General features: G+C 40.7%; 2 long non-coding RNA genes across 2 annotated transcripts; both read right to left on the bottom strand.

Moving 5' to 3' along the window:
* Positions 1–1976: 1976 nt before the first annotated feature.
* Positions 1977–4403, bottom strand: LOC132637942 (uncharacterized). Its single transcript, XR_009581586.1, has 3 exons — positions 4190–4403; positions 3034–3098; positions 1977–2099 (listed from the first exon to the last, which is right to left on the bottom strand). It is a non-coding gene; the product is annotated as an uncharacterized LOC132637942 (long non-coding RNA).
* A 4870-nt stretch (positions 4404–9273) lies between these two features.
* LOC132637890 (uncharacterized) lies at positions 9274–11700 on the bottom strand. The gene is made up of 3 exons (XR_009581584.1): positions 11487–11700; positions 10331–10395; positions 9274–9396 (listed from the first exon to the last, which is right to left on the bottom strand). It is a non-coding gene; the product is annotated as an uncharacterized LOC132637890 (long non-coding RNA).
* Positions 11701–12699: the final 999 nt, after the last annotated feature.

The raw sequence follows: 12699 nt of genomic DNA, 5'->3' as shown, positions 1-12699 counted from the left end.
CAATCGACCCAGTAGGCTGAGCTGCACCACCTGGACTACCCCTGAGTGGACACTCCCTCATAATATGGCCTTGACGGCCACAAGTAAAGCAAGCACCTGTAGCAAAACGACATTCCCCAAAATGGGGCCTACCACAACGAGAACACCGAGGCAAAGGTGGCCTCGACTAGCGTGAAACCCTGCTCATCTGTGAACCTGAGCCCCTGGAGCTCTGACCGGCTCCTGAATACCCTGTGCTATCAAACCTCCTATCTGTGAACTGTGGGGGTGCACTCTGGGCTGGCTGAGAAGGATATCTATTATACTGCTGAGGTTTCCCGCTTCGAAACCCGCCAGGTTAGCCAGCCGATCTGGCCCTCTTATGCTAGCCTCTTCATAATCTCTATCTGGCTGGCGTCCTCTGTGTCGATCCTCTACACCCTGTGCATATGCCTGTACCCGAGCAATATCCATACCTGGCTGAGAAGCCATGACCATACAGCTATCAATCAAGTAACGATCCAGTCCCATCACATAATGATGCATCCTATCAGCCATATCAGCTACAAAAGTAGGCGCATATCTGGCCAACGAATCAAACTTAAGACTATAATCCCGAACGCTCCTGCCATTCTGCCTCAGGTGTAAGAATCTATCAACTCTAACTCGCCGCATCTCTGGAGGTAAAAAGTGGCCAAGGAAGGCCTCCACAAACTCATCCCATACTGCTGGAGGAGCATACTTGCCCCTAGACAACTCCCACGACTCATACCAATTGACAGCTACATCCCGCAGTCGATACGAAGCTAACTCAACAGACTCAGTGTCAGAAGCCTTCATTATCCGTAACGTACGCTGCATCTGCCGAATAAACTCCTGCGGATCATCCTCGGGCTTCAACCCGAAAAACTCTGGAGGATTACAACTTAGGAAGTCACGAGCCCTCAAACTGTCATATCTATCCGTCTGGTCAACCCCTAGTCCATGCCTGCGAGCCTGTCCTACCACTAATCTGGTGAGCAACTAAACTGCATCTCTCATGACTATATCCTCCGCCCCTAGCTGAGGAGCTGGAGGCTCAGGTGCTGGAACCCCAGGGACTGGCGGTGGAGCCGCCCCCTGACCCGGAGCTGTGGCTACCCTAGGTTCCTCTGCAAGTAGCGGTGTAGCAGAACTCGCGGACTGGAGCACAATCTCAGGCATAGTCTGGGCACGGGCCCTAGTAACTCTCCGAGTCTGGCTAGTATCCTTTGCTACCGATTTTCCCTTCTGGGCAGCTGTCGCTTTCTTCGGAGGCATAGTTGTAAACATAATAATCTGTTAGAAAAGGATTATCCTAATAATACAGCTTTATCGCACGATCTAGGGTAAGAAGAAAATATGACATCCTAAATGTCCTGTAGCTCCCTGTTTATAGATGTGGTGCACAACACACCGATAAACAAGATTCTATTAGACACTGTCTGTAGACACTCCGAGGATGAACTGCTCTGATACCACTTTTGTCACGGCCCAGCCCCGTGGGCCATGACTAGTTGTCACGACCCAACCCCGTGGGCCGTGACTGGTGCCCTAGTTGGGCACCCTGACGTACTTATCTATATCGAATCACATACAAATAGCATATATGGCTATAACTGTTGTATGCCGTCTCAAACTATGCCAAACTGTATCAAACACATTTCAGCGCAACATATACATTTACATATATCAAAAAGCCAGCAAGGCTATCAATGTGTCAGAAGCCGACAAGGCTGTCAAATATATCAAAAGCCGACAAGGCTGTCAAATGCAACAAAAGCCGACCAGGCTATCAAATGGCGTAACGGCCCAAAACACATATACAAATGCACGCCGACAAGGCTGCCATAACGAATAGAGACATATACACACATCTGTACAGAAGTAGGCACACACCCACAATTACGTCTACAGACCTCTAAACAGACCAAACGGAACATATGGCGGGACAGGACCCCGCCGTACCCCTGAACAACCATATGCATACATAGCGAACAAAATATATATACCAAAAGTGTATGCTCTGAAATGAGAAGAGCACTCCAAACAGCAGGAGAGGTTATCCTAAACTGGGGGATCACCGAACTGTGCGTCTGTACCTGCGGGCATGAAACGCAGCCCCCGAAGAAAGGGGGTCAGTACGAAATATGTACTGAGTATGCAAAGCAGAATATACAGAAAACAAACCTGAGACATAAACGAAACAGAAGTGCCGAACATAAGTGCAAATCCAATCATATCAAAATGTTTAGTTTCAATTATGTAAGTCATGCATAGGGTACAGAGGAATATGGTCGCCCGCCCGTCGATGGCGCCATAACACAGCATAACACCAGAAAGATTTCAAATCTCCGTATCCCCGTCACATATCACATCACCACATAACGCCATACACAGCATAACACCAAATATAAGTGGAACCCGACCCTCTTTTGCGAGTAGCTCGGTGAACCATAAACACAGCATAACTCCGGAGTATATCAAAATGCGCACGACAACAGAACCGGCCCGGGACTCGGCGAAGGGAATAACAGAATGCACGAATAGAGTCGTGAGCAGTCATATGCATAAAATCATTATCATAAGTTCAAACATAAGTAAAATGATCATTTTTGAAAATCGAAATAGTAGTCTTAACAAATTCTTTCAAAAGTTTTCGAATTTCATAAAGGAAAGTCGCGGGACCCACGGATGGGTATTTACCCGAGTCGGGCCCGCCTATAGAAAACATACATATCATATGCCATATAGGCTCCTACAAAAGTATTGAGGTAATCCGAGCATTTATGTGCAAGAAATGACATTCAAGAATTTCGAAAATCCTTAAAGTGAAACCTTTCTATACGAAGTTCAGAAAGCGATTATTTCAAAGACGTAAAGGTTCATACTTTTATCAAATCATATATAGGAGTGCCAAGGAATATATTTATATCATATCATGCTCGGATTTCAAATCATAGGATTTTCCTTAAGGCTTTAATCTAGCCTATTTAAGCTAAGGCATGCCAAAAGAAAGGAGGTTGCTTTACATACCTCGAACGCACTCCAAGATAGCCAATCTAAGTAAATCCCAATCTACGCCTCGGGCTCCCCAAGGTCTACAATTACGCCAACGAATACCAAACATTAGCTAAGAGCACTTAAGCCATTCATTCCAACTAATCATTAAATTCTACAGAAAATTCGGCAGCATTTCCCCTGTAAATAGGCCATCCCGAGAATTTAACTCGCTCAAAATCAACAACAACAACCACAATAACCAACCTAGCAACGTCGACAATCAATCCGAAAGGCAATATTACATTAATAAATCTCTTTTACAACATTTCTAATATTCTTTTCAACGGCTTACATTCAAGCCACAATATAGTTCATACATTAAATTATCAACCCGAATCCCTTCCAACAATATTCAAGGGCATTCTAAACAATTCACATAATATTTCCAACGACCCAACATTTTGCTCCAAATTGGCCGAAACACAGCCCTTATAGCACATTCCTCAATTTCATTCCATGATTTGTATCAACAATCCACAATATAACGATGTCATTTTCACAAATATACGAATTACATCAAACGCACAATGAGCCTCAAATCAGCCCACACAATCTCAACATCTTTCTTAAGTCATTAAACACTTATTTCCAACTAGAATTCATAACGACGACAACTAAAACACTAAGCGATATTAACGCGATCTTCGGCATATTATATAACCCGCATTCGTCCACACTACACATATACATATGTTGATGGTTCTCATAAATAAGATTGCATTAGGTGCACAAAATTCTCCAAATCAGTCCGCCCATTTACCATATCAATTTTGGGACATTAAACTCTAATTTCCAACATAGAAGTCATCACAACAACCATTCAAACGCTAAGCGGCATTAGTGTGTTCTTTGGCATATAGCATGACCCATGTTCATCTATCATTACACATATATATATTTCGATGATTTTTATTCTTTTCTCCACTCTACAACAATCAAATAGGCTACAACCAATTAATTCATCAATTCAATCATAACACCCATTTACACAATCACACCCACATTACACGGCTAACACACCCATCACACACCCCACTTCCAACATACTATATTTCATGATTTTCACCCATATTAACATGCTACAATATGAATTAAACGTTCACAACACATAAACAAGAGCAAAACTTACCTTTCTTCTTCAATCCCACAATGGGTTAGGGTTTGCAATCTCTTAAATGAATGACTTGATCGCTCCAACGATGCTTCCACGTTACTTAGGGACCTTAATATAGTGGGTTTACACCAAGGAATTATTTTTTGGAAGGCTTGAATTGGATTTGGTTTTCCATGGAGCTTAGCCGTGAGCTTCTTGGAGAAGCTCTTCATCTTGTGGCTTTATTTTACTAAGTGTAGAATGGTAGAAAGATGACTTGAAAGTCATCTTTTAATCCCACAAAATATCTCTATTTGCTTATGGCCCACACATGTGTTGGACCAATTAAAATTGGCCACAACAATGTGTGGGACCATTCCAAGGACCCCACGGCCTCAAGGCCTCTTTTTTTTTTGGTGCAAGATTTTAAATTCCAAATTTATGAATTGTGGTTCCAATTTTTTTCCCAAGTGTTCAATGCCAACAATTTCATATATAACTTATGTCTCAAAAATAAAATTAAAGGTCAAAAGTCCCGACTTCAAATCCCGGAATAGTCTTGGCCTTAAATTATCATAGTCAAATCCGGGTTGTCCCAATATATAAAAATACGGGACGTAACATCCTCCCCCCCTTAAGAACATTCGTCCTCGAATGTTGAATTAATGCTACGGATCTTACTCAAATTCGGGGGAGTTTCTTTTATAGCCATCATATACAAATCGATCACAAATCAACATAATCAAACAATGAATTTGCATTACCTGAAGTACTGGAAATAGGTGAGGATACTTTTTCTACATCTGCTCCTCAGCCCCCCCAAGTCATTTCTTCTCGGTTATTATTCTGCTACAGCACCTTAACAGAAGCCACATCTTTATTCCGCAACTTTCTTACCTGACGATCCAATATGGCTATGGGTTGCTCTTCATAAGATAGCTCCTCTGTGACCTATATATCATCTGTAGGAAAAATTCTGGAAGAGTCACCAATACATTTACGAAGCATAGAAATATGAAATACCGGGTGTACCGCTCCCAAATCAGCTGGCAGATCCAGTTCATAGGCCACCTTACCTATTTTACGAATAATCAGATAAGGCCCAATGTATCTCGGACTGAGCTTTCCTTTCTTGCCGAATCTCGTAACACCTTTCATAGGTGACACTTTCAGGGATACTCAATCGCCAATTTGAAACTCTAATCGGCCGACGTCGTTTATCAGCATAAGATTTCTGTCGACTCTGGGCCGCTAATGGTCGCTCTCGAATCAGTTTCACTTTATCGACTGCCTGCTGGACCACATCTGGACCAATTAATTGTATCTCACCCACGTCAAACCAACCAATCAAAGAATCTGCACTCCCTACCGTACAAAGCTTCATATGGTGCCATCCGAATATTGGAGTGATAACGATTTTTTTTTAATTATAAACGAATTCAATTAGCGACAATGATCACCCCAACAACCTCTGAAATCGATAACACAGGCCCATAGCATATCTTCCGGTGTCTGAATAGCACACTCGGACTGTCCGTCGGACTGAGGATGAAATATTGTGCTATGACTCATCTGAGGCTCCAGTCCTTCCTGGGACGATCTTCAGAAGTTAGCCGTAAACTGAGTCCCTCAGTCGGTTATAATAGATATAGGAATCCCTTGAAGTCTTATTATCTCATTAATATACACTCTGTCATAACCCTCAGCCGAATAAGTAATCTTGGCTGGAAGAAAATGGGCTGATTTCATTAATCTATCAACAATACTCCGAGATGATACAGAATATCGACATTATAATCTTTCAATAATTCAAGCCATTTATGCCGCAGGTCTAGCTCCCTTTTGCTTAAAAAAAAATATATACTGGGTCTCTTATGGTCCGTATGAATATCAGCGTAGACCCCATGTACGTAATGCTGCCACATTCCCAAGACATGAATCGCCGCGGCTAATTCCAGATTATGTATGGGATAATTTCTCTCGTGCGATTTGAACTGCCGGGGAGCTTAGGCCATAACTTGACTGTGCGGCACTAATTCATAATCTATCCCAATACCAAAAGCACCATAATAAATAACATGCCCGGCTGGCCCCTCGAGAAGAGCTAGAACTGGAGCTGAAATTAATTTTTCCTCCAGTAACTGGAAACTGCATTCACACGTACCGGTTCTCTGAAATTTCACGGCCTTCTGAGTTAGCTTCGCTAATAGTGCCGTAGAAGAAGCAAAGTCCTTCACAAATTTTTCTGTAATACCTGGCTAGTCCCCAAAAACTGCATATCTCGGTCTATGTTGAAGACCTAGGCCAATTCTTTATCGCTTTGATCTTGTGTGTCAATTATTTCCATTTATACTTATCTTACTTCGCTTTCATCCGCTCCCCCTCTTTTGGGGTTGTGCTTATACCGTATCCATGTTTTTCCTTTATAATTTATAACTTGATTATCTTCGTACGAGATCTTAACAAAATCACGAAGGGATGAAACTCTCAATCATATAGTACAAAATCTTATCCAGTAGCTGGCACTCAAATAATTTAATTAATATAGCAATTTATCATTTAATAATTATATCCTTCCTTCACACCCGTTCCTTATCTGTCGTTCTGTTTTCTCGATAGTCGAATTACTTAATATTCGCATGATTCATCATTCCATGACATAGGTTTTCCTTTTGCCCTGCATTATTACATTCCAGTTCGTTTTCGCAATTAATTTTGTGCTTTGCCCGTCGACTCTTTTAGAAGCTTTGCTTCATTACGTTTCTTACGGTTAACTCTTTCTAACATTTTGATCTCCTTTCCTTCCACTCAAATATTCTCTTTTCTTTCCAAACATCGTCGTATTAGAATCTTCCAATCTCAACCGGTAGCAAAATGAATATCAGTTCATCTCGTAACATCTGTACCATACCTTTCACTTTGTCTCATAAATTCTATTCTGTTAATGCCTCCTATACATTGCAACGCTGGCTATTAGGGTTCACCAATCGGTCGGCAAAATCATAAATGGGGGGTCCTATGCATGCATATATATATATATATATATCACTAGCATTTCTTTTACAAAGCGTCTTCAATCATCTGTTCAAACTCATTCTAATTCTAGAGTTGCGTTGCACTTTCTCCCTTTTTGACTAATCTAATCCGTCTCAGCCCACGCGACCTTTATAAAGTTTCTAATCGTTCCACGTACCCTAATTTCATTTCAGGTTACTCCAAATTTTCTGTTTGTCTCTTATATCCATATTTGCGAATTTTTTTTTTGTACATTTCCCAGGGGGTCACCCATCCCAGAATTGCTCTGGCCCTGACACACTTAACCTTACAACTTTAATGATTTTAGACGCGTTAAGGCCGGTATAATCGCATCAATTTCCCCGCACAACCTTTATCACATAATTTAAGGCAAATCGGGGTCTTACGTATCTTCAAAACGTTCTCGTAGCGGGTCCCACCCCGATCTAGAGAGAATTCTTTTACTTTTCTTGACTATATAGTCACCGTGTCGCCCCCTGTAAATTCTCAATATTTTTCTCCTCATGCATATACATATATAATTTTAAGCAGCCCACAAATTTAAGTTTTCATTCCACAAATTCCATCTCAAATTAGTCGATGAAGACTGATAAAATATTACTGTAAGGCATTCTCCAACCACCAGCAAAAAGAACACTAGAATCCGACGAACATCGCGAAATCCTTTAGTACTTAATCCACATAATTACCTCCATATTTATACATATATATATATCTTTTAAGTCGTAAGCGAACCATTTAAATCCAACTGCCGGTTGTACATTTAGTATTCTCCAAACGAATCGAAATTTAATCGTTGGACATTTTTGCCCTTCAACATAAGCTTTTTTGAAGCAACATGTGGTTGGAACATATTCTGGTCCGTTTACATAAATTACGAATTTGCTACTCTCATAAGCTTTCTCGAAATAAAATTTTCCAAACAAGAATGATACTTCTTACGAATGACACGGAGGTATCCCTTAAACTTTAATCCCACATAATGAATTTACCCTGTCGGTATCGACTTTCAAAACATGTTAAGAACTTATATCTCATTTCCCCTCTTTATATTTCTGGAAAAATTTGGGCAGAGGTTCCTCTGTATTTCTTACTATTCCAAAACCTGTACACAGGAAATACCAACCATGCCTCACAGGGCCAACACATATACGTATATATATCATCATATCACATCGTATCATAGCCACACAGGGCTAACAATTTCAATAAAAAGTATGAAAATGTCGAGATTTACCTCACATGCCTAACTTAACGGCACCGGTGACATTTTCCTGTTTATTTTCTTTTCAATCTTCAACTTTATATTTCCATCATACTTCAAATAGCTTCCCCGACATACATCTTTCGTACCATTTCCTATCTGTGTACGATATAGCTTCCAATATTATCGGTCATTTTCTTACGTCGATACCGTCCTCCAGCTGAAATTAAAGGTTAGTAAAAAGAGATTCATTTCCTACGGCTGGCTCTATCGCACGATCTAAGATTCAAAGAAAGGTAATATCCTAAATGTCCTGTAGCCTCCTGTTTATCGATGTGGTGCACAACATACCGATAAACAAGACTCTACCAGACACGGCCTGTAGACATCCCAAAGACAAACCGCTCTGATACCACTTCTGTCACGACCCAACCCCGTGGGCCGTGACTGGTGCCCTAGTTGGGCACCCTGACGTACTTATCTATATCGAATCACATACAAATAGCATATATGGCTATAACTGTTGTATGCCGTCTCAAACTATGCCAAACTGTATCAAACACATTTCAGCGCAACATATACATTTACATATATCAAAAAGCCAGCAAGGCTATCAATGTGTCAGAAGCCGACAAGGCTGTCAAATATATCAAAAGCCGACAAGGCTGTCAAATGCAACAAAAGCCGACCAGGCTATCAAATGGCGTAACGGCCCAAAACACATATACAAATGCACGCCGACAAGGCTGCCATAACGAATAGAGACATATACACACATCTGTACAGAAGTAGGCACACACCCACAATTACGTCTACAGACCTCTAAACAGACCAAACGGAACATATGGCGGGACAGGACCCCGCCGTACCCCTGAACAACCATATGCATACATAGCGAACAAAATATATATACCAAAAGTGTATGCTCTGAAATGAGAAGAGCACTCCAAACAGCAGGAGAGGTTATCCTAAACTGGGGGATCACCGAACTGTGCGTCTGTACCTGCGGGCATGAAACGCAGCCCCCGAAGAAAGGGGGTCAGTACGAAATATGTACTGAGTATGCAAAGCAGAATATACAGAAAACAAACCTGAGACATAAACGAAACAGAAGTGCCGAACATAAGTGCAAATCCAATCATATCAAAATGTTTAGTTTCAATTATGTAAGTCATGCATAGGGTACAGAGGAATATGGTCGCCCGCCCGTCGATGGCGCCATAACACAGCATAACACCAGAAAGATTTCAAATCTCCGTATCCCCGTCACATATCACATCACCACATAACGCCATACACAGCATAACACCAAATATAAGTGGAACCCGACCCTCTTTTGCGAGTAGCTCGGTGAACCATAAACACAGCATAACTCCGGAGTATATCAAAATGCGCACGACAACAGAACCGGCCCGGGACTCGGCGAAGGGAATAACAGAATGCACGAATAGAGTCGTGAGCAGTCATATGCATAAAATCATTATCATAAGTTCAAACATAAGTAAAATGATCATTTTTGAAAATCGAAATAGTAGTCTTAACAAATTCTTTCAAAAGTTTTCGAATTTCATAAAGGAAAGTCGCGGGACCCACGGATGGGTATTTACCCGAGTCGGGCCCGCCTATAGAAAACATACATATCATATGCCATATAGGCTCCTACAAAAGTATTGAGGTAATCCGAGCATTTATGTGCAAGAAATGACATTCAAGAATTTCGAAAATCCTTAAAGTGAAACCTTTCTATACGAAGTTCAGAAAGCGATTATTTCAAAGACGTAAAGGTTCATACTTTTATCAAATCATATATAGGAGTGCCAAGGAATATATTTATATCATATCATGCTCGGATTTCAAATCATAGGATTTTCCTTAAGGCTTTAATCTAGCCTATTTAAGCTAAGGCATGCCAAAAGAAAGGAGGTTGCTTTACATACCTCGAACGCACTCCAAGATAGCCAATCTAAGTAAATCCCAATCTACGCCTCGGGCTCCCCAAGGTCTACAATTACGCCAACGAATACCAAACATTAGCTAAGAGCACTTAAGCCATTCATTCCAACTAATCATTAAATTCTACAGAAAATTCGGCAGCATTTCCCCTGTAAATAGGCCATCCCGAGAATTTAACTCGCTCAAAATCAACAACAACAACCACAATAACCAACCTAGCAACGTCGACAATCAATCCGAAAGGCAATATTACATTAATAAATCTCTTTTACAACATTTCTAATATTCTTTTCAACGGCTTACATTCAAGCCACAATATAGTTCATACATTAAATTATCAACCCGAATCCCTTCCAACAATATTCAAGGGCATTCTAAACAATTCACATAATATTTCCAACGACCCAACATTTTGCTCCAAATTGGCCGAAACACAGCCCTTATAGCACATTCCTCAATTTCATTCCATGATTTGTATCAACAATCCACAATATAACGATGTCATTTTCACAAATATACGAATTACATCAAACGCACAATGAGCCTCAAATCAGCCCACACAATCTCAACATCTTTCTTAAGTCATTAAACACTTATTTCCAACTAGAATTCATAACGACGACAACTAAAACACTAAGCGATATTAACGCGATCTTCGGCATATTATATAACCCGCATTCGTCCACACTACACATATACATATGTTGATGGTTCTCATAAATAAGATTGCATTAGGTGCACAAAATTCTCCAAATCAGTCCGCCCATTTACCATATCAATTTTGGGACATTAAACTCTAATTTCCAACATAGAAGTCATCACAACAACCATTCAAACGCTAAGCGGCATTAGTGTGTTCTTTGGCATATAGCATGACCCATGTTCATCTATCATTACACATATATATATTTCGATGATTTTTATTCTTTTCTCCACTCTACAACAATCAAATAGGCTACAACCAATTAATTCATCAATTCAATCATAACACCCATTTACACAATCACACCCACATTACACGGCTAACACACCCATCACACACCCCACTTCCAACATACTATATTTCATGATTTTCACCCATATTAACATGCTACAATATGAATTAAACGTTCACAACACATAAACAAGAGCAAAACTTACCTTTCTTCTTCAATCCCACAATGGGTTAGGGTTTGCAATCTCTTAAATGAATGACTTGATCGCTCCAACGATGCTTCCACGTTACTTAGGGACCTTAATATAGTGGGTTTACACCAAGGAATTATTTTTTGGAAGGCTTGAATTGGATTTGGTTTTCCATGGAGCTTAGCCGTGAGCTTCTTGGAGAAGCTCTTCATCTTGTGGCTTTATTTTACTAAGTGTAGAATGGTAGAAAGATGACTTGAAAGTCATCTTTTAATCCCACAAAATATCTCTATTTGCTTATGGCCCACACATGTGTTGGACCAATTAAAATTGGCCACAACAATGTGTGGGACCATTCCAAGGACCCCACGGCCTCAAGGCCTCTTTTTTTTTTGGTGCAAGATTTTAAATTCCAAATTTATGAATTGTGGTTCCAATTTTTTTCCCAAGTGTTCAATGCCAACAATTTCATATATAACTTATGTCTCAAAAATAAAATTAAAGGTCAAAAGTCCCGACTTCAAATCCCGGAATAGTCTTGGCCTTAAATTATCATAGTCAAATCCGGGTTGTCCCAATATATAAAAATACGGGACGTAACACTAGTGCCCGAGCTGGACCCTCGTATGTACCTGTCAAACATAATCGGACTGATACTATAGGTCCTCAATCAATCACAATGTAATAACATACGCAAGCCGACGAGGCTGCCACTGTATATAATTTTATTCCACGCAAGCCGACAAGGCTACTACTACATATCAGAATATTACGCAAGCCGACAAGGCTGCCACTACGAAACAATGATATATGCAAGCCGGCAACGCTGCTACAACAGAACAATAATATATGCAAGCCGGCAAGGCTGCCACAACAGAACAATAATATATGCAAGCCGGCAAAGCTGCCACAACAAAACGATAATATATGCAAGCCGGCAAGGCTGCTACAGCGCTAGAACATCCATAATGACAATATAGGCACAACTGACCATATCTGAACACAACCCACAGACATGTCTACAGACCTCTAAGAGTATCAACAGTAACATATGACGGGACAGGGCCCCGTCGTACCCCTGGACAAAAACATATATATACATACATACATACATATCAAGAAGTCTGACCAAAATCTGGGCTCCGGAACAACGGAGCTCTCAAGACAGTAGAAAGGAAATCCTAAGCTGGCGGATTACCAAAGCGAGTATCTACACCTGCGGGCATGA

Source organism: Lycium barbarum, chromosome 1 (genome assembly GCF_019175385.1).
Source record: "Lycium barbarum isolate Lr01 chromosome 1, ASM1917538v2, whole genome shotgun sequence".
NCBI classification, from domain to species: domain Eukaryota; kingdom Viridiplantae; phylum Streptophyta; class Magnoliopsida; order Solanales; family Solanaceae; genus Lycium; species Lycium barbarum.
Note: the sequence above shows the minus strand (reverse complement) of the source record. Positions and strands in the feature narration are given on the sequence as shown.